At 49.5% G+C, this 20,741-nt stretch overlaps 1 long non-coding RNA gene across 1 annotated transcript; it reads left to right on the top strand.

Moving 5' to 3' along the window:
* The first annotated feature begins 3,760 nt into the window (after positions 1-3,760).
* LOC127674080 (uncharacterized) lies at positions 3,761-18,124 on the top strand. Its single transcript, XR_007975280.1, has 4 exons — positions 3,761-4,346; positions 11,830-11,983; positions 14,450-14,523; positions 17,749-18,124. It is a non-coding gene; the product is annotated as an uncharacterized LOC127674080 (long non-coding RNA).
* Positions 18,125-20,741: the final 2,617 nt, after the last annotated feature.

Here is a 20,741-nt window from a genome sequence, read left to right as displayed (position 1 = left end):
CCATGATGGGCTCTACCCCTCACGCTGTGAGATGAACTAAATCCTCCTTTCCCCGAGTTGCCTCTGTCAGGTAGTTTGTCATAACAATGAGCAAAGTTAATACACGCACTTCTCAGTTTCTTCATCTCAAAATCAGAAATGGCCACACCCACTTGATCAGCTCTGACTTTAAAAACATAGTGGCTTTTTAATTTTTTCCTATTAGACAAAAGGTAGGAAGCTTTTTTTTTTTCTTTTCCTCCATTTACTGCTGCAGGCAGGTAGCAAGACTGCATCGCCTGCTCTCTAGGATCAGTTCCTTTGCTGCTGTGCTTACCGTATTCAGGAAGCACATAGGTTCACTGCAGGATGGTGAGAACATGACTGCACTATTATTACAATTACTGTACTATGACTAGTACGAGCGATTTGCATGAAGCCACATCCAGGACGAAGAATAGAAGTGGGCCTCAAGCTGTCATGACTGCTCCGGTGCCCCGTCTCCCAGCAACATGCACAGGTTGAGACCAGAGAATCCCTGACTCCTGTCGTTTGAGCCCTGGAGGCTTCACTACACAGGCATGAGTTAAGATGGATGATCGAGTCGATGGGTGTGAAGGGATGCTGTCGGACTGTGGGGAAAGCAAGTCCGTTCCAAGGATTGGGGCTGGAGAGGTGGCTCAGTGGTTAAGAGAACTGGTTCTGGCTGCTCTGGCAGAGGACCCAGGTTTCATTCCCAGCATCCGTGTGGCAGTTCACAACTGTCTGGGTAACTCAAGTTCCAAGGAACCCGATGCTCTCATACGGACACGCGGGCAGGCAAAACACCAATGGATGGATAGATGGAGGGATGGATGGATGGATCACCAATGGATGGATAGATGGATGGATGGATAGATGATAGATAGATAGATAGATAGATAGATAGATAGATAGATAGATCTATTTTTAATCCCAAGGATCAGGAGAGGGCCAGAAAATGCATATTGGGGGAAATGCAGTGTAGATGGATGTTTAGCCTTCTCCATTTGCCCATGAGTATGACACGTTCATAGAAGAGAGCCAGGTGGACCGTGAGCCTGGGGCTGTGGCACTAGCAATGCTCAGCTCTGCCTGGCTGTGCTTGGGGCCTGATGCATACTGTGCTTGTCCTATGCTCTGAGCACACGGCTGATGTGTGCTGGGCTAGCCCCACTCTCGGAGCACACGGCTGATGTGTGCTGGGCTTGCCCCACTCTCGGAGCACATACTTCTTGTCTGTCTGCCACTCCGGGAAAGCCCCACTTGTTCCAGTGGGCCAATTACACATCTCAGTTTCAGGTCCCCAGACTGTGCAACCTTTAGTGGAGACACCATCCGCTGTGTGCTGCCTCCCCCCACCACCCACCCACCCACCCACCCACCCACCAGCACCCCCCCACCCCACCCCCCACAGCACACACATACACCCCACCCCATCCCCCCCTGCCCCAGAGCAGCCTGGCCTCCTGATCCAGCCTGAGGTGGGAGGGGTCAGGGCCTTTGTTTTCCTCTCCACTTTGATTCTCCTGAGAGAAGTCAGGTCTTCTGGTTCTTGTAAATCTAGAAGCACGCTTTCATCTTCTAGCCCCTGAGGATGCCCCTGAACACGGCATCTCTGCCCTCCTTCTCTGCAGATGTTAACATCTGCAGGGGCATCTCTGTTTTCTGGTTTCCTTTCCAGCGTTTTCTGTTCCCAGACCTGGGCCAGACCAGGCGCCTGCTCTGCACAGGCTCGGTTAAACTGTAGCATCATCGGGATGGAAGTGGCTTACATGAGGACAAGGGGGACATGTTTGTCAGCGACACCCGGGAGCTCACACGTGCTCAACGTTAACCGTAAACACAGGCTTCTGCTTCCTTTTACACTGTAGGAAGCCAGCGGCAAACAGCCTCGCTCCTTCTAACGAGAAGGCGGGGCGGGGCCTGCAGCTCTCCTGCATGCAGAGCGCAGAGCGTGGGCTGAGACACAACCAAGAAAGCAGAATCCTGGGGAGAACACAGAGGGAGCCATGGGATGACAGGGAGGGAAGAGCCTGCCATGGCTGGGATGCCCAACTGGTTCCCGATTTGACAGCAGCAGGGAGAACAGGTAGATGCCCGCTGCCTTGGGCGGGAACAGGGCAACCATGGCGCAAAGACTTCTGGGAAGCCAAACAAGGGTCCGGTGAGCTCCCAGTTTGGAGGCTGGGACACAGAGCCCTCTCACCTCTCACGGAACACGCTAGGGTCGGCAGGAGAGTATGGGGAGGTTTCTTCTATGGGTTGTGGGTGGTGACCCGTGTCACAAATATAAATGCCGGCCGTTTCCTGAGAGAAGAGGGATTCAGCCTCTGCAGCTGACATCCCTGGGACTTTCTCCTATTCAAGATGGGCACAAGGAAGGAGACTTGGGTATGCCCTAAAAGACCCCTTCAAAGTTTGCCAAAGAGGTGGGACAGCAGAAATGGCCCCTTCCAAAGCCACGGGCTTGTCTGAGTGTAACATAGCAGCCAGCCAGGCCTGGGAACCTGCCGAGCCGGAAGAGAGCAGCTATCTGGTAAAGATGAGCCTGAAACTTCCCTGAGCAAAGACAGAGCAGGTGAGAGGGAAATTCCTACGGCCCAGCCACGCGTGGGCTGAAGTAGTCTCTCCCCAGGGGGCTAGTGAAGGTAGGACTGACAGACGACCCCAGATCTAACTCCACCGCGGTCTCCATTCATTCGCACATAAACTATAAGAAATGAAGGCACTTGTCTAATGCCATCGTTTGGTCCCCTATTAGGAAGTCGTGAAACCTCTAGGAGCTGAAACATGGTGGAGAGAGAGCTGCTTCCCTACAGGCCTAAGTGTCAGTATTCTGTCTAAGCTCCACCCCACAATTACCTGGCAACAGCCAGGTATGCCCCGCCCCATAGACCTGGCCCACTATAAAAGGGGCTACTTGCCCCTCCTCTCTCTCTTATTGCTCGTGCCTCTTGGTGCTCTCACCTCTCTGCCCCTCTTGCACTCCCCTCCCCTCCCCCTCTCTCCATGTGGTCATGACCAGCCTCTACTTTTCTAACTCTCTCTTCTCTCTCTCTCTCTCTCTCTCTCTCTCTCTCTCTCTCTCTCTCTCTCTCTCTCTCTCTCTCTCTCTCTCTCTCTCTCTCTGCCTCTCTCTGCCTTCACTACCCCACTAACTCCCATCCTCTGCCCTGAATAAACTCTATTCTATACCATGTCTGTGTGCGTGTGGTCCCTCAGGGGGGAAGAGGTGCCTGGGTACGGGCTCTCGCCTAGGCACCCCCTTCCCCCACACCGCCGTGCCTACACTCTCTAAACCCTTTTCCTCTCTTTTTTCTCTCTTTTTTCTCTCTTTTTATGACCCCATCACTAAGACCCCATTACATCCTACAGAAGGAAATACATAAAACCAATTGCACAGAAGTTGTAGGGACGGTGGAACCGGAAGTACACATGAGAATGAACCACTATGGTGGGATCAGGCTTAAAAGCATAAACTGGTTGCTTCAGATCTGTTGGAGGCTATCCGTGAACTCCCGGCTTCTTAACTGTATTATTCATTAACTCTATAAGAGGCCAGTGGTCAAACTGAGACTTCAATTTTGAGGGGAAGGAGGAAAAAAAAAAACTTAAATTGAACTAACCTCAGAATCAAGTGGGAGAACTGGTTTGAAAATTAAGCATCCTGAACTTTCTGGGTCTCGTTCTTGGAAGCTCTGAGGTGTGTGCTTCTAGGAGAGGCCCCCTGTGTTGAAGCAGCAGCCTCACTGCTGAGGGCTTTGCTAACAGGAGGAAGCTGACTTCATGTCAATGACTCCTGGAGAATAAACAGGAGGAGAGTCCCACACTTGTAAGAGATTGCTGCCTTTCCCCCAGAAGTGCTGATTTCACTCGGTACACGCAGACAAGCCAGATTCAAGAAGTTGGACTCAAACCTTGAGACACCGGAGCCTTGACAGAGCCTACAGAGACCCTTTCTGTTAAGAAACTGTTTTTTTGGGGGGGTAGTCCTCATGAAGAAGCAGGGATCTCTGGGAACTTTGGTGTCCTGGATCCATACCAGATTTTCTTCAGTAAGAGGAAGAGGAACTCTAGGGTCCTCTGTGGCCAGAGCGGGAGCTGCAGAGTCTCCGTGGGACTCTACAATGGGAGTGTGGAGGTCTTCTGTGGAGAAAATTGGAGCTGCCGGGTCCCTTTTAGTTACAATGACTATGGTCCATTGTAACTGCCCTCTTTTCTAGAGGCCACAGATCAGCGATTTTCTGAGGAACTCAGGTTGGACTTTGGCCCACAAGTCTTACATCCTCCATTCTGTGACACTGAGTAGAAGGTGGCCCTTGGTGCACTGCAGCAGTGGTCTGGAGGTGAGTCTCGCGTCGGATGCAGGCTCTGGTGGGTTCCGCCTATTCGCTGACCACACGGGTGAGGTTGGAGGTGGGGAGCGTGGCATCTGTGTAGATGGCCAAAGTAAATACTGATTCCCTGGAGCAACTTAGATGAAGGCAACAGATGGCTTCATCGTCATCGATTCTTTCAGAGAAAAGCCAAGTGACCCAAAGGAGCGCTGAAGTCCTCTGTCTCTGCCACTTCGTCCCCGGGAGCTCTTTTGTTCTCTCCTCCTCTTTTTGGTTCTCCACAGCTCACATCTTCTACTTAGGGAATTTTGCGTGTCGGGCAAAGTGTAAAGTGCATGGAGATACACCCGCAGTCCTTATGCCTGAATTCCCATATTTTGCCCCATCAACTTCCTGGACAGAGAGCTTCCAGAAAATGCTATCACATCAATGCTACAGTCTGGAACGGCCAGAACTGTAGCTGGCTAGGCAGATCTTTCAGCACTATTCCGACATGTTAGATCCATAAAGACTTAGATCTATGGTATCTTAACATACCTTAACATAAGCCGGGTGGTGGTGGAGCACGTTGGGACGCAGAGGCAGGTGGATTTCTGAGTTCGAGGCCAGCCTGGTCTACAGAGTGAGTTCCAGAACAGCCAGGGCCACACAGAGAAACCCTGTCTCAGAAAAAAAAAAAAAAAAAAATCAAATCCAAAAAAACAAAAACAAAAAAAAACCCAAAAAACCAAAACCAAAAAACCCATGCCTGAACATAACTTAGACATCAGTGATCTGTTTCTCCTCTGATTCTTTTTTTCCCTCCCTTCCCTTTCTCCCTCTTGCTCTGCCCCCTGTTGCTCTGCCACCTGTCACTCTGGCTCCTTTTTCATTATAGATAGTTGTGAGCCACTATGTGTTTGCTGGAATTTGAACTCATGACCTCCAGAGCAGTTGGTGCTCTTAACCTGAGCCAACTCTCCAGCCCCTTCTCCTCTGATTCTTTACATCAGTGTGTGCAGTGTGTGTCTAGTGTGTGCTTTTTGTTTTGTTTTGTTTTTGTTTGATTTGGTTTGAGTTTTGGGTTTTTTTGTTTGATTGTAGGGGTTTTTTTGTTTGTTTGTTTTGGGGGTTGTTTTTGTTTTGTTTTTGTTTTTGTTTTTGTTTTTGACACAAGGTTTCTCTGTGTAGCACTGGCTGTCCTGGGACTCGCTTTGTAGACCAGGCTGGCCTCAGACTCAGAGATCTGCCTCCTGAGTGCTGGAATTAAAGGTGTGTTACCACCACCCAGCTACTATGTGCTTTTAAAGTAGCCACATTTACGCATATCCCAGAAGAGGAAATAGAGGTTCACAGAGGTCAATACATCCTAGAGACGAGATGCCCATACGACTGTGGGTGCCCTCGGCCTCAGGGCTCTCTCGCCTTCCACACCAGCGAACACTCCGTGTGCCCTGTGTCCCTTACCCGGACACCAGCCAGCCACTGCATCACACCTGCTTCTGAGGTTTGTCTCAGCTGAATTTGGAATTGCCTAGAAGACGCACCTCTGAGTGTGTTTGTGAAGGTGTTTCCGGAGAAATTCAGCTGAGGAGAAACCTCGTTCTGCATGTCGGTGCCTCTGCTCATGGGCTGGGGTCCAAGGCCAAATAAAAGGGGGGGGGGGGAGTGAGAAAGCGTGGGAAACGGCAGGGCCCTTCACTCTCTGCTTCTGGGTCTGGGCTGTGCGCAAGGTCCTAGGGCCACAACCACAGCCACTCCTATGACCAATCACATCTTCCCCTCTAAGACGGACTGTACTGTCAATCCATCACTCCAAAGAAGCCCCTCCTCTTTCAAGTTGTTTCTTGTCAGTTATTTGGTCACAGAAATAAGAAAAGTAACTGAGACGGTACCCCCATGTAGTGTAGTGAAGAGGGGATGTCCGACTTAAAGTGGAAATCGCAAACTGATAGTGTCTAGGACGTGACCCAGTAATATTCTCAGACAGATGTACCTCAGGGCTGAGGTGGCTGTGTGGACTTTGCTGTGTCCACAGGGTCCTTACCGGGGCGAATAAACGGGATCTCCAGCAAGGAGAAATTGGAAAGGAGGTAGCCTCCACTCGGAAGCTCTGTGCCTCAGCTCTGTGCCTCTTCTACGGCTTTTCTTTTTCTAGTTGAAACCTCTTCCCTTTTGAAGATGACAAATCAAAAAAAAAAAAAAAAAAAAAAAACTGGCTTGCCCCAGATTGACGATTCCAGATCGACATGAGATCGGGTCTACAGATTGTTGCACAAACAAGATAAGCGTCATGACTACCCACACTCAAGTTTATCACAGCAACCGCCGCACCACGTGCTCCTTCGGTCTGAATGACTCTGTTAGCATCTGCTATTTGCTCGGCCCTGGCCCAGAGGAGAGGGGAACAGCAGGGGACAAAATAGATCCTGGCTCTTCTGGGCTGGGCCTTGTGCAATCAGACAGATAGGAGGTGGGAACAACTGTTGCAGAGCAAATCTCTGGGAACCCAAACTCTCGTGAGAAGGACAGTCAGAAATAGCTAAAGAAAGGGAGGAGTCAGCTAAGTGTCTGAGGTGGTGGTGGGGGGGGGGATGGAGAAACACATTCAAGAGATAGCATGGTTGCTAAGGCAACTGGCACAGACAACAAAGAGGGAAGAAACTGTGGAAGTAGGAGGTATGAGCATGGCCAACCCTTTATGAGCCCCGTGAGTTTTGGTGACTACGCAGGGTTCTGTTCTGAAGCATTTGGGTGGTCCCCGGGGTTGTCTAGAACAGAATATAAACATGCGCCAAATATCACTAAAACTGTCTTCCTTCTCGGAGGGGCGGAGATCAACCATGGAGGACCGGGGTTGGAGCAGGGGGGGCACTTACACAGAAGAGAGAGTAAAGGCTTGGGATGGAAGGTCTGTATTAGGATCTCCGAGTAGAAGAAGCATGCAAGACTTGTTGCTCTATCTGATGTAAAAAAAAGAATCCAAGGAAGACTCTGAAGCGTCTAGACCTGTGCTTCTCCATGCTGACCCCTTTGAGGGTAGAATGACCCTTTCACAGGGAGACCATCAGAAAACACACACTTACAATTCGTAACAGTACCAAAATTGCAGTTATGAAGTAGCAACGGAAATAATTTTAGGGTTGGGGTTACCGGAACATGAGGAACTGTATTAAACTGTATTAAGCTGTATTAAACTGCATTGGGGGGGTTGAGAACCACTGATCTAGACAGTCAGGGGTCACCCACTGAGGAGCTAGACACACCTCGCTTTTCAGGAACTCACCTGGGTAGAAAGCTGCAGGTTCGTTCTCGGGCCTCTGGGATTCTTTTGAGTGTTCAGAATGGGTCTTGGCTATACAGAGAGCCAGAGAAAATCTAGCCTGTGCGTGCAGGTGACAGTGTCGTTAGATGGCCGCATCAACCCATTATGCAAAGCCACCTGGACCCTCAGAAATGACTTTTGGGATGTGTGGTTAGCTACGGATTCAAGTTGAGGCTGTCTCCATGCATGGCAGCAGCCTTTTAGAAGCAAACACCCAGAGACAACAGAGGTCGGCATGATGCTTTTACAGGTCAAGGACACCACAGGCTGCCACCATCTCAGAGGAGCAGAGCTGGCCTCTATCCTAGACGCCTTCCCAGGAGCTGCTTGGGAACAGACAGATGCTGCGTCTTAATCCTTTGATTTCTGCCTTAGGGCCTCCTTGCCTGTGAGCGTCCACCTGTGCTGGGAACCCTGGTCTGGACACTCAGTTAAGGGTCTCACGCTTTTCTGTTGAAGGGCTGCCGGCCTGGGCTCTAAGTGCTGGTATTTAGGGCTAGAAGGTAAGACAGTGAAGCAGCTCAACCAGTGTCTTCTCTTCCATCATTCCTTGGGAGTTAGGTGAAGTAGTGAGGACAGACACAACACAGTGCAGGCTTCCAGCTGCACTGACAGGCACCTCCATAGCCTTCCTAATGGAGGCCTCACAGCCACGATCTACAGTCACGGGCACTCAGCCCTCCCTGGCCTCAGAACCAGACTCTGGCTCCTTGTCTTCCATTGGCCTGGGGTGGGGGAGGGGAGGCCATACATTTTAATTTCAGATCTCCTGACACAATTTACATATGGCTCAATGCAGTCATTTCAGGACCGGTTTCAGTACCTTTTTTAAAAAAAACAAGTCCAGACCAAAAGAACCAAAACAATCAAGACAGAGAGCCGTGTCTAAACCCCAGGCCCTGCCTCCAGTCTGCCATCTCACAGACCCTGCACCTTCCTGTCCTTCCCAATTTAAGTAGCAGCTGACCTAACTGCGGGTATTGTCTTCAGGATGTTGTCCTAGAATATCACGTCAGGTGTATCCTCAGAGCCAGCTCTCTGAACATGGAGGCTTTCTCTCATGGGTCGTCAGTCCCTAGGCTACGTTCTTGAATCCATCAGAGATTGTCCTTGGCGGGGGTTCTTAACTCACAGAAATGGGCGGGTACTGTTGCTCGGTGCTCCTTTCCCCTGAAGACCCAGTGAGCTTAACATTTAGTCCATCCTGACGCATCATCTAATATTCAGAGTGACTTCCTGGTCAGTCTTCGGCCCAAGCTGGCAGAGGGTTACTGTTTCCTGTCCCACCCACACCCACTCTTCCACACACGCCCAGATCCCTGTGAGTGGGACCACCCTGGGGCCTGTCCTGCCGTCAGAGGCGTGGATATGGAGACAGAAGACACCAGTCCATCCCCTAGCCTGACGGTAGGGGCAGGAGGTGGGGGATGGAAGCCAGGCTATTTTCCACTGCTACTGTTTCTGTGTCCCTGGGAACAGGCATTGCGGAGGGACCACTAGCCATGCCCAGAGGGACTTTCCACAGGAATCTTGTACCGTAGCATTCTTCAGCTATACTGGGTAGGTACACATCCTTGACTGCTCCCAAGGGGCTCAGGCTGGGTGACGGGAGATCTCTGAGCAGTCTTGGCAGGAAACCTAAACCTTACCTAACTCCCCCAAGGCCTCTAAGTCCTGCCGCCTCTCCACTCCCTCTGGCTTAGTTCCTCCATCGGCTTCAGGAACTAATAAAAGACCCTCAAAAGGTGCTCCACCATCAGGGCAGAATTCCCTGCCTTTCCCTGAGAGGTTCAAGGTTTTTCAAAATCAAAGTCAAGCAGAAGGCAGCCCTAGCCAGATCTCCTCCAAAGGTCTCCTGACAACCGGCTTTCCTCACTGGCCTATGAGGACAATTGTTACATTTCTTCTGACAGCCGTCAACTGTTCTAAGGCTCCTTCTGATTGAGCAGGCGGCCCTCAGTGTCTAAGGATGGCTTCTTGATCGGGGCATTCTCCTGTCTCTATCACTGCACCATTTTGCTGAGTTCAGGGAGCTCCTGGAGTCTGGTAGGTGACTTTGGTTCTGGGTTTCTATTCTTTCCACACAACCCAACATCTTGTGGGCTGAGTTCCAATCCCAGTTCTCTGAAGGGTTTGCTTTTATAGTAACTGTCTTAGTCAGGGTTTGTATTCCTATACAAAACGTCATGACCAAAAAGTAAGTTGAATAGGAAAGGGTTTATTCATCTTATACTTCCACATTGCTGTTCATCACCAAAGGAAGTCAGGACGGGAATTCACACAGGGCAGGAACCTGGAGGCAGGAGCTGATGCAGAGGCCATGGAGGAGTGCTGCTTACTGACCTGCTCTAAATGGCTTGCTCGGCCTGCTTTCTTATAGAACCCTGGACTACCAGCCAAGGGATGGCCCCACCCACAATGGGCTGGGTCTTCCCCAGCCTTAATCACTAACTGAGAAAATGCCTTATAGCTGGCATTCTCTTCTGGAAGGCCTTTCTCTGTGATAACTCCAGCTTGTGTCAAGTTGACACACAAAACCAGCCAGTGCAGTAACCAAAAGTCAACTCATCTCTGTGTATAGAGGAAACACTTCACAGCATACACCCAGTGGATGTACTGGACTCGAGGGCACACCGCCGTGTCTCAGGGCTTGTAGTCTGACAGCAGTGAGGACTCTCTGGTCTGCATGGACTAGCACGCCACAGCCTCTGTTTCACTTCCAGTTGGCAGCGTCTCATGTGATCTTGGGCTATTTAGACACTGTGTACTTTTCCACACCACAATGTAACAGGACAATTCACTAATCACCTAGAAACTCGAAGTTGATTTTTTAGATATCTTGCTGTAGCTCTGACTTGAGGTTTTGTGCAGTGCTGGGAATAGAACCCAAGACCTTGCACATGCTAGTCCAACTCTATGTGATGCCCCTCAGCCTCTCATCAAAGCTCTCTGTAGCTCATGTTTATAACACGACATTAGGCATCCGGCAAACAGAGCAGTCACAGTGGGGAAGACCAGGGACCCTTGTCCTTGTGTTCTGACAATGCACTTCCAGGTTCAGCTATCCCATGTCAACTGAATATGAGACACTGGTGATCAGTTCCATTCATGGGACCACTCTCCCTGTGTAAAGTTGTATCTACTAAAAATAAAAACCTGCCTCTCCTCTGTGTGCCTCATGCCCAGCTCAGTTCCTGGTATGCAGCCCTTAGACTTACTAGAGGAAGTGAGAGCAAGCTGTTTTCTTCCCCCACAACAGCTCTATACAACCCCAGCACAGCTTCCAGGATGCCCCCACCTTTCTAGACTGAGCGTACTCATCTCAGCCCAAATGTATTCAGCCCACCCTCTGAGGCAGCTCATGTCCTTGCTAGTCCAGGGGTTGTTGCTTGCCCCCAGGTCTGGTACCCTTCCTGGTAGGCAGATGGTACTGGCAGCAGATGAGGAGGGTCCACCGTAGCATCCCTGTGCTTTGGGCTTCACAGTTCTTCCTATCCCAGCCCCAGGAGTCCAGTTTGGCTTGATGTGTGTTCTGATTGGGATGTGGTACAAGGAATGAGATCTAGGCTCCTGGCCTCAGCCTCTTCCAGTCTGAGAGCATTGTGAAGGGGGTCAATGCTCCCAGAACCTGCCATGGCTGACCAGTGAGTTCAACCATGAGCACCGTCAGGCTTGGAGGTATACCAGTTGTCCAAAGAGAGTTTATAGGTCCTGCCTACTAGGACTTGTAAGACATCCTGGTGAGAAGGAAAAACGGGGAAAGATGTCCATCAAAAAAGAGGAACAGAGAGCAGACTTGTAGGAAACCATCACGCAGAGAAGAAGAAATGAACGGACATGTTTAGGGATCTTGAGAGAGCTTCTAATCAGCACAAGCAAATGTAGTTACCAAAGACCCTCCCTAATGAGAGCTGCCATTCTGCCCAAGTTGTGTGTGTGTGTGGGGGGGTGGTGGTCAATGACTTTCTCAATCATTCTCCTCCTTATTTTTTTTTTTTGAAACAGAGTCTCTCACTGAACCTGTATATTATCAATTATCTTGGCTGGCTGGCCAAGGAGCTCCCAGAATTTATCACTCTAACCCCAGTTCCATGGTGCTGCCCCCAGCTTTTATGTGGGTGTTTTTCCTAGTGTTTATATAGATGTGGGGTACCAAACTCAGATACTAATGCTAAGACATCTCTCTAGCTCTGCCCAGAGGATTTTTAAATGAATCTGAAGTTGTCTACCCAAATCAAGACGCGCTGGGGGCAAAAGAGTTCTACACTGACCACATTGCCTCCGTTGCACCCAGGCTCCAAGCCACCCAGGAAGGAAGCCAGCTGCTCGGTGACTCAGTAAGGTGAGTCCCTACCTTTTCTATGAGCCCACAGAGTCTGCAGTGTGTACTAAAACCTTCCCCGGCACTGAGTCAGAACCACCCATGCATTTCCCCATCATGTTCTGTTTGGGACCTAGGGACCTTTGGGTCTAGCTCTAAGTCCCTCCCATCCCCAGTTGTCCTGTGGGAGCCTGGACCCTGTGTAGGACTCACTCATGGGAGTAAATGGGAGGTCCTCAAGACCTTCAGAGAACTCCATAGAGCCATCCTGATTCTGAAACAGATGTGAAACTACACTCTGGAAGATCCTTGGTTCTTTCTTTCTTTCTTTCTTTCTTTCTTTCTTTCTTTCTTTCTTTTTTTTTAAGAAAGGGGAATAAAATCTGAGCTGGGTATCACATGCCTATAATCTGAGCACTTGGAAGACAAGGCAGTAGGAACAGGAGTTCAAGACCATCCTTGGGTACATAGCAAGTTTGAGTCTAACTTGGGCTACATAAGACCCTGTCTCAAAAAAGAAAATGGAGCAAGAAGAAAAGGAGGGGAAGTGAGAGGGGAGGGGAGGGGAGAGAAAAGGAGGGGAGGGGAGGGGAGAGGAGAGAAGGGGAGAAGAGAGGAGGAGAGGGGAAGGGAGGGGAGGGGAGAAGAGAGGAGAGGAGAGAAGGGGAGAAGAGTGGAGGGGAGGGGAGAGGAGGAGAGGGGAGGGGAGGGGAGGAAAGGGGAAAGGAGGAAACGGGAGGGGAGGGGAGGGGAGGGAAGGGGAGAGGAGGGGAGGGGAGGGAAAGGGAGAGGAGGGGAGGGGAGGGGAGGGAAAGGGAGAGGAGGGGAGGGGAGAGGAGGGAAGGGGAGAGGAGGAGAGGGGAGGGGAGAGGAGGAGAGGAGAGGGGAGGGAAAGGGAGAAGAGGAGAGGGGAGGGGAGGGAAAGGGATAGGAGGAGAGGGGAGGGGAGGGGAGGGAAGGGGAGGGGAGGGGAGAGGAAAGAATTGCTTCCAGGCTTAAGTTTGATGTGGCTCGATAACCCACCATTAGTTTTGCCCAAGATTGATCTTGAGGCGAGCTTAAGCTACCCTTAGCCTTTTGTACTTCATCTGTTTGCCCTGAGTGCCCACAGATGACAGAAGATTTAAAGCGGTTAAGGCATAATCAGATGAGTGCCTCTGACAGATAGAAGAGAAGGTTTCTGACCCAGAGTTCAAAGCTCCCTCGTGGAGGGCTGAAAAGAAGAGACCCACCGGGCACAGCCGGCAGGATCAGCGACCTTCGGGGGCTCTCTGTGGCCTTAAAGGCCTGCAGAGAGAGGAACCATGGAGTCTGACCCCAAGTGGTTAATTTTAGGCATATTTAAGCACAGCACAATTTGGTGAAAATTCTTCTCCTTGTGGAACATAGGAAGTTAAATACAGATCAGATGTGACTGCATTGAAACTCCGTAAAGTCCATAGACATGGGTTCTACAGATCGACTGAAAAAATAATTTGTAATGAGGGTCTGGGGAAGGGTCTGGTGCTGGAAAAGTCTCTGGCCACAATAATAGTGCAAAGACCATCAGGCTAGAAAGCATGTTTGCCCCCACTTTCTGAGTGACTCACAGGTACTGCACTCCTCTCCCTTGAAGGATTGTCCTGTGTGCTGGACAATCCAGGTTCCCCTGGTGCCCACCATGTAACACAAAACCTCTACGTCTCCTACAAGAACTCAGCAACTACCTGAGTGTGCCTGGAGTGGCTTGTAGAAGTTTGCGAAGGGAAGACACAGTCTCATCATTCCGATGCTTTTCTCTATAAAATATTTATTATTCCCATGAAGCATGGCTGACACTGAACCTGTATCGAGTGATTGTGTTCAGCACAAGTCATGGTACATCCCCTCTCAGAAGCAATGAGAGGAGCAGCCAATCACCCATGGTGATGTTTCTGGAAGAGTGGTGGAGACTGTGGGTAAAATCATCAACCATCCCTGCTTTGTGGTCTTCACAGCTGGACAGAGAGAGACAGAAAATCAGGGGAGGGGGCACGGAGATGGAGTTACTTGTCTCTGAGTCTGGTAGGAGGTGCCTTCCATTACAGATCCAATGGGGCAGGCGTTGACACCTGACGGTCACTGGGATCAGATTGTGAAGGGGGGTCAATGCTCTCAGAACCTGTCATAGCTGACCAGTGAGTTCAACTGGGAACACTTTCAGGCTTGGAGGTATACCAGTTGCCCAAAGAGAGTTTATAGGTCCCGCCTACTAGGACTTGTAAGACATCCTGGTGAGAAGGAAAAACGGGGAAAGATGTCCATCAAAAAAGAGGAACAGAAAGCAGACTTGTAGGAAACCATCACGCAGAGAAAAAGAAATGGGCAGGCATGTTTAGGGATCCAACAGCGTGCTGGGAGAATCATTATTTTGTTATCACTGTCTTTCTAGAATCAGATATTTGGTGCCTGGATCAATTCCCCCACTGGTTAGTATTTACTAGGTTGCTATTCTATTTGAATTTATAGGGTTGCTTTTTTTTTTCCTGGAGCACTGACTACCAAAGACTGGCTCAGAGGACCTTTCGTCTGAATGGCCAAAGGTAAGGGTGGTTCAGAAACTTAATTCTGAGAACAAAAGGGATTCCATCTGGGGACAGAAATGGCGGCATCCAGCTCAAAGAGTTTAAATCTTTACATCTACGCCTTTGGTTAGCAGACAGAAAAAAAGAGTGGATGAAGGGTCGAATCTTTCCATTCCAATCATTAGAACTTATTTTTGTTAGGAAGTCATTATTGTTTTATAAACAAAAATCCCAACCATCCGATTTGACCAATTGAAGACTCAGGAGTCCGACACTATGGTGAAAGCCTGCTAGCTCAGAGAGGCAGAGAACGCACCAGCTGACCTTCCGACTCCACTGACGTCCCAAAAGAGATAAAACTTTTCCTCCTCCACACTGTCTTAACTATCCTTTAAATCAATGTCCACGTATCCCTGCCAGCTGGTACTTGCCCCGCCTCTTGACCAAGGGTTGACTTTATTCAGCTCTTGGATTAAAGGTGTGTGCAAGGGCTGAGCTACACCACAACAAAGATTTTTTTTAGCAAATAATACAATCTTGGGGCTCACAGTGTGATCAGCTATCCTGCAAACTCCAGCATGATCCTGGAGGCAGCAGGCCATGCTTTAAAATGCAGGTAAAAAGGAAGTGATTGCCAGGAATATTATAATGAGTGTGTTTCCACCTGTTTGATTCACAGGGACCAACATCTTTCACGTGTAGCAAACGTCCCCACAATTTGATGTCATCAGTAACTGACTGTTAGCAAAAAATTAGTCCAGTTCTACTCTTCCTTCTGGCTATAGAAGGTGAAACTTTGTTCCTTCTAAACCTGTGAATTTCCCTAGCAATCGGAAAGGAAATAGACTCTCAACTGCTACTCATTCCAGCAAAGCAAAGCAAAATTTCAATGTAGGTCCTTGCTATATGCATTTTTAGTGTATGTATTGGGACATTAAAAAGGGCATGCTACCCCAGGAAGAAACCGTGTGTACAGGTCTCCTGAGTTTCGTCTTGGTTAGAGGTTGCCTAGAAGCAGCTCCTGGCCCTGGACAGCAAGATCCTAACTGGGCAGATATTCAGGGATCAGATAGCCATGGGAGGGATCGGGGAAGTTTGGCTCTATATAAGAGTGCTATCTAGCGAGGCTCATTGACTAGTCCAGGGAACCCAGCCAGGTTTTGGAACCCCAAATGGAGAGAGAAGGGGGATTTCTGCCTGTGCCCATCAGGAAGCAGGCTCCCGTGCCATAGTCCTGGGAGACAGGATGACTGAGGTCAGAAGCTGGGTGCATGGAGGAGCATCTCTGTCTCAGGATTTTCCCTGTCCAATTACCTCAGTACAGAGGAGGCCTGTGACTGGATAGGGAAAAGGGAGGTGGAGCTAAGAGTTGGAGAGAGAGAGAGAGAGAGAGAGAGAGAGAGAGAGAGAGAGAGAGAGACCAAGATGGCTGCTGATGTGTGCCCATGTGGCACTTTTCCAGCCACAAGAAGTTATGATTTCACAAGGTTAGAAATATTGGGATAAACTTTTATCATTATCAATTGGCTCTGAAATTATTGTATTGGCACCTTGTAAATTGTGATATTGTCGATACGTATATCTGATCGGTTAATTAAGAATTAAGAGCCATGGTTCTACCGGGTGATTAGGTGTTGAGGTGGCATGGCAGACCGTGGGCTGTGGGGGGCGTTGTGTGGAAGCGAGAGGAACTCGGGGGCCCCCATCAGAGAGATGGCTGGAGAGTTGGTGGGCCGGCAGGAGCTCGGGAGTGTGGTCCAAACCCGAGGAGAGTTGGCAGGTTGAGTTTTTTTAATATTTCCCACAACGCATCTCAGTGCCTTGGGGGAGTGAGAAAGCATGTTCAGCAACTGCTTGAAAACTCAGGGAACTGAAGAAGGCAATAAAACCTTTTACTCTATGTTCCGCCTCTGTCACTGAGCAGTGCAAGGCACCTAAGGGAAATGTCTTTATCCTTCCACCAAGCGGATGTCGTGGCTGAATTCATTCTACACTGCAGGTCTCTCAGCATCCTTACCGATGGCAAGCCTTCTCAGAAGCTGTTAAAATAAGCTTTTAATCTATAAACTTATGACCATGAAAAACCACTTTCGCATCTCCTCAGGAGAATTTATAAACTACACAAATCCTAACTTTTCAGGGATGGGGATTCCAGGATAAATGATATGGTTGTTTTGTTTTGTTTTTGTTTTTGAGACAGTTTCTCTGTATAGCCCTGGCTGTCCTGGAACTCACTCTGTAGATCAGGCTGGCCTCGAACTCAGAAATCTGCCTGCCTCTGCCTCTCAAGTACTGGGATTAAAGGCATGTGCCACCACTGCCCAGCTAATGATCTGGTTTTTATGTTTGCTGTTTTCTTTTTTTTAAGATTTATTTATTTATTATATATAAGTACACTGTAGCTGTCCTCAGACACACCAGAAGGGGACATCAGATCTCATTACAGATGGTTGTGAGCCACCATGTGGTTGCTGGGATTTGAACTCAGGACCTCTGGAAGAGCAGTCAGTACTCTTAACCGCTGAGCCATCTCTCCAGCCTGTTTGCTATTTTCTTAATAATAACATGTGAATTGCATTGCATATCTCCACCTTGGTGTGAAGCATGGTTGGGGCAGGTCCCCCTCCCACCTACCCCCAAAGGCTCCACTTTCTTTCTTTTTTTTTTTTTTTAAAGATATATTTATTTATTTTATGTATATGAGTACACTGTAGCTGTCTTCAGACACACCAGAAGAGGGCATCAGATTCCATTACAGATGGTTGTGAACCACCATGTGGTTGCTGGGAATTGAACTCAGGACCTCTGGAAGAGCAGTCGGTGCTCTTAACCACTGAGCCATCTCTCCAGCCCAAGGCTCCACTTTCAAGTACGTTAACACAACTCTATTGGTTTTAATTTTCTGACACACAGGCGCTACACTGTCCTCAGCCATGTTCCACACCATTAGCTAGCACCAGGGAGGTGGAAGCTTCTGGTTCTTTGGAAAGTTAGTTATGCCAAGTGATGTTTTGCTGGGGCACACAGGTGAGAGGCTGTATTGCTAAAGCAAACACATGAAAGACTGTTTTCCTGAAGCAGACACAGGTGAAAGGATGTTTGGTAACAGACATGTAAAAGGACTCTTGATGAAGAAGTAGAAATATGACCCCACAGATGATGGGAGACGAGCCCTCAGCCTTGGTTTGGTCCGCCTCACTATTCTTCACTAAAGACATGTCCGTCTTGGTTCGCCTTACATAGCGTCGTTGAGCTCAACTTGTGATAACTCCGCCATTGAGAGAAGAAGCTTGCCCAAGAACTGCTTGTGAGGTTCCTGTGACAGCTTGCTGCTTCCACAGCCTCACCTCACAGTTGGCGAGCCTGGAAATCTCTTGAGGATTGAACTATATATAGTTGCCAGTTCGTGCCTGGTGTCTGCCTGCCTAGAGGACTGGTCTGCAGCTGCTGAATCATATTTGATGTTTGCTATGGGACTGCTAACTAACTGCTTCCCAAGAAGATCAAGCTTGCCCCCAAAGAACTATCTATGGCTGAACAGGTCCACTCCTCCCCCCCCCCCATTGTAATAACTTTTCTCTTCCACTACCTCTCCTGGGTGGTGGGCTGGAGAAGAGGTTAGACCCTTATTAAAAGTAGGTTGCAAAAAATGTATGCCTACACACCAGCATGTGGAAGCATTCCAGGGACAAAGAATTGGGAATGTATAATGTTCCCTCTACAGGGACAGCAGGTGTCAGGAGGGGAGACTCTGATGGTAGTCTGTGCAGGTGGTGAACACGCCATATTGCCTGGATGGTGGACGGGTAAGATGGCCAGCTTCAGGAGGTCTGTGCATAGAGCTATATGTGTCAGGAGAAGTAGTGTCAGGTTGCTCAAGTCTTAGCTGCTGAACCTGCCTTTTTCCTCCTCTGTCCTGAGTCCATTCCTACGGTGAAGGACAAGGGTCCCCATCAGGGTCCTCTGATGTGCAAGGAGCACCCATACATTTTGAGCTGTTGGTGCTAAGGCAGCAGCTTGGGCAGGCAGGGCAGGATGTCACTACGGTTCTGTAGTTGCCGACAAGTTTCTGTTCCTCTGGCCCTTGGTTAGCATGTTGGGGAGGAGGCAGGTCAGGGGCTTTTTCCTGTTGGGAAGCTAAGACTCCATCCTCATGCCCTGTGAAACCACCGCACAAATGGTATGGTTTTGAAGAGTCGTGTCACCCAAAGTCAGGTACTGAAGTCCTCGCCTCCAAGACTCAGGAAGTAATTCACATGAGGTGTGATTGAGTCAGAAAAGTAGAGAGCCTCATGAATGGGGTGAGTTCCTATTAAAGGGGGGCCCAGAGAGTTCCTTCTAACCTTACACTGTGTAAGGACAGGACACAGCAACATAGCGCCATATTTGTTTTTGATTTATGAGTATGAGTATTTGACCTGCCTATATGTCTCTGCAGTGTAGGCCTCCTGATGCTGTGGAGGCCAAAAGAGACATCTGGTCTCCCTGGAACTAGAGGTACAAGCAATTGTGAGGCCCAAGGTGGGTGCTGGGAATTGAATTCAGGTCCTCTGGAAGACCTGTGGATGTGTTCTCAACCACCGAGCAACCTCTCCAGACACCTCCTCCTCTTTATTTTACTTCCTTTAACATTTATTTATTGGGGAGGAGGGACAACCATCTGAGGAGTATGGTGGCTGTCAGAAAACTGTAGGTGGCAGGCCTTGCCTTCCACAGGGCGGTTTCTGAGTTCCAAAGCAGGCTGTCAGGCCTGCCCAGCAGCTACCTTTATCTGCTGAGCCACCTCATGGCCACCACCGTCTTTCTAACAAGGACACGAGTCACATTGTGTCAGGATCAATAGCGACAGTCTTCATTCAATCATCTAAAGAGGCACCATTTGTCAGGTGTCAGGCAAACTAGCAAGGTTGAAATGTTTTCCCACAGCAGCGCCTCGGGGGGGACTCTCCAAGTCTCTACTCACACTCCCCACAGTTCTGTGTGTGGAAAAGCCGACCTCTTCCTTCACAGCGAGAACAATTCCTGCAGCCCACAGTTATCCTGGGTGTGAGTAGGCTAGGGGTGCTTCCAGGAGACCCTGAGATAGAAATTGACACATCCGGCTAGTGAAATCACTGCCCTTCCCAGCCTGCTCCGCGATGGCTGCTTCCATCTAGTTGGTGCAGGACGAGGCTGATGAATCAACCCCCATCTCCTGAGCTCCCTCTTTTCACACTGAGTTGGGTTTTTCAGTGAAATACAGTCAAGCGGACAGAGCCCTGGATGGAAACAACAGCGCGAAGAAGTCCGAAGTCATACGCCATGTCTCTGCCCGTCTGAACCCAGATCTAAGTGGCCTGTGTCTGAGTCACTGACTGGGGTTTCCCAAACCACTGTACCACATGGGGCTCAGGTCTGACAAATTGGGCGGAAATGTTGACCGACCTCCATGATGAGATAGATGTCTGTGTTGTTGAGCCCAAGACTACCTTATCCTTTCTTTTACATCGAGTCACTGGCCTTTGTGGAGGCTTGATGGGAGGGGCTGGACACCCCCTAGAGAAGGTTCTTCAGTCTAGTTGACTGCTTGGGGCTTCCTGAAGGGTGCTACTGAATGCTAGGGTTCCTATGACCTGCGTCTAAAAGGTCACTCTTCTCCATCATCCCTGAGCAGTCTCCTTGTCTGAGGTCCTTCCCTGGCAGGTGGGCCATGTCACCTTAGCTAATTCTGTCCCTACGTTCTACCTCAGATGCTCTGTGGACTGCTATAGTTGCTTCCGCTCCTGCCAGTATGGTGCTACACATGTGACAGGCCAAAGCCTTCCCACCATGTCCGTTACCACAAGGAACTTCCCTGAAACTCTGAGCTGGGGCTGAGCTAGAGAAAGCGCTGGGTGACTTACTGATGCTCCCAAACCAGCCTGGGCAGGCTGCTTTTAATGAATGAGGAAGTGGTGTTGGGTGTGGCAACCCCGAGACCCCATGGTTATGTGGTAGCAAGGTGTGTTTAATGAGGTTCGGGTTTGCAGTTGTTGATCGTCAGTGGACAGGCTATAAATACCAAAGAGCTTGACCCTAACATCTGTAGACCTGGACTGTGATTTCCTGACTGGGGTCTTTGAAAGGCTCTGAGAATAGATGGTTCGTGGAGCCCACAGTAACTCATCAGTTCGCCTCAGAGCTGAGCAGTACGGGCTTGAACTCAGACAGCTTTGGAAAGTCTTATTTATTTTGTGCCCAGACCACTGGAGGCTTCC

Source organism: Apodemus sylvaticus, chromosome 23 (assembly GCF_947179515.1).
Source record: "Apodemus sylvaticus chromosome 23, mApoSyl1.1, whole genome shotgun sequence".
Taxonomy (NCBI): domain Eukaryota; kingdom Metazoa; phylum Chordata; class Mammalia; order Rodentia; family Muridae; genus Apodemus; species Apodemus sylvaticus.
Note: the sequence above shows the minus strand (reverse complement) of the source record. Positions and strands in the feature narration are given on the sequence as shown.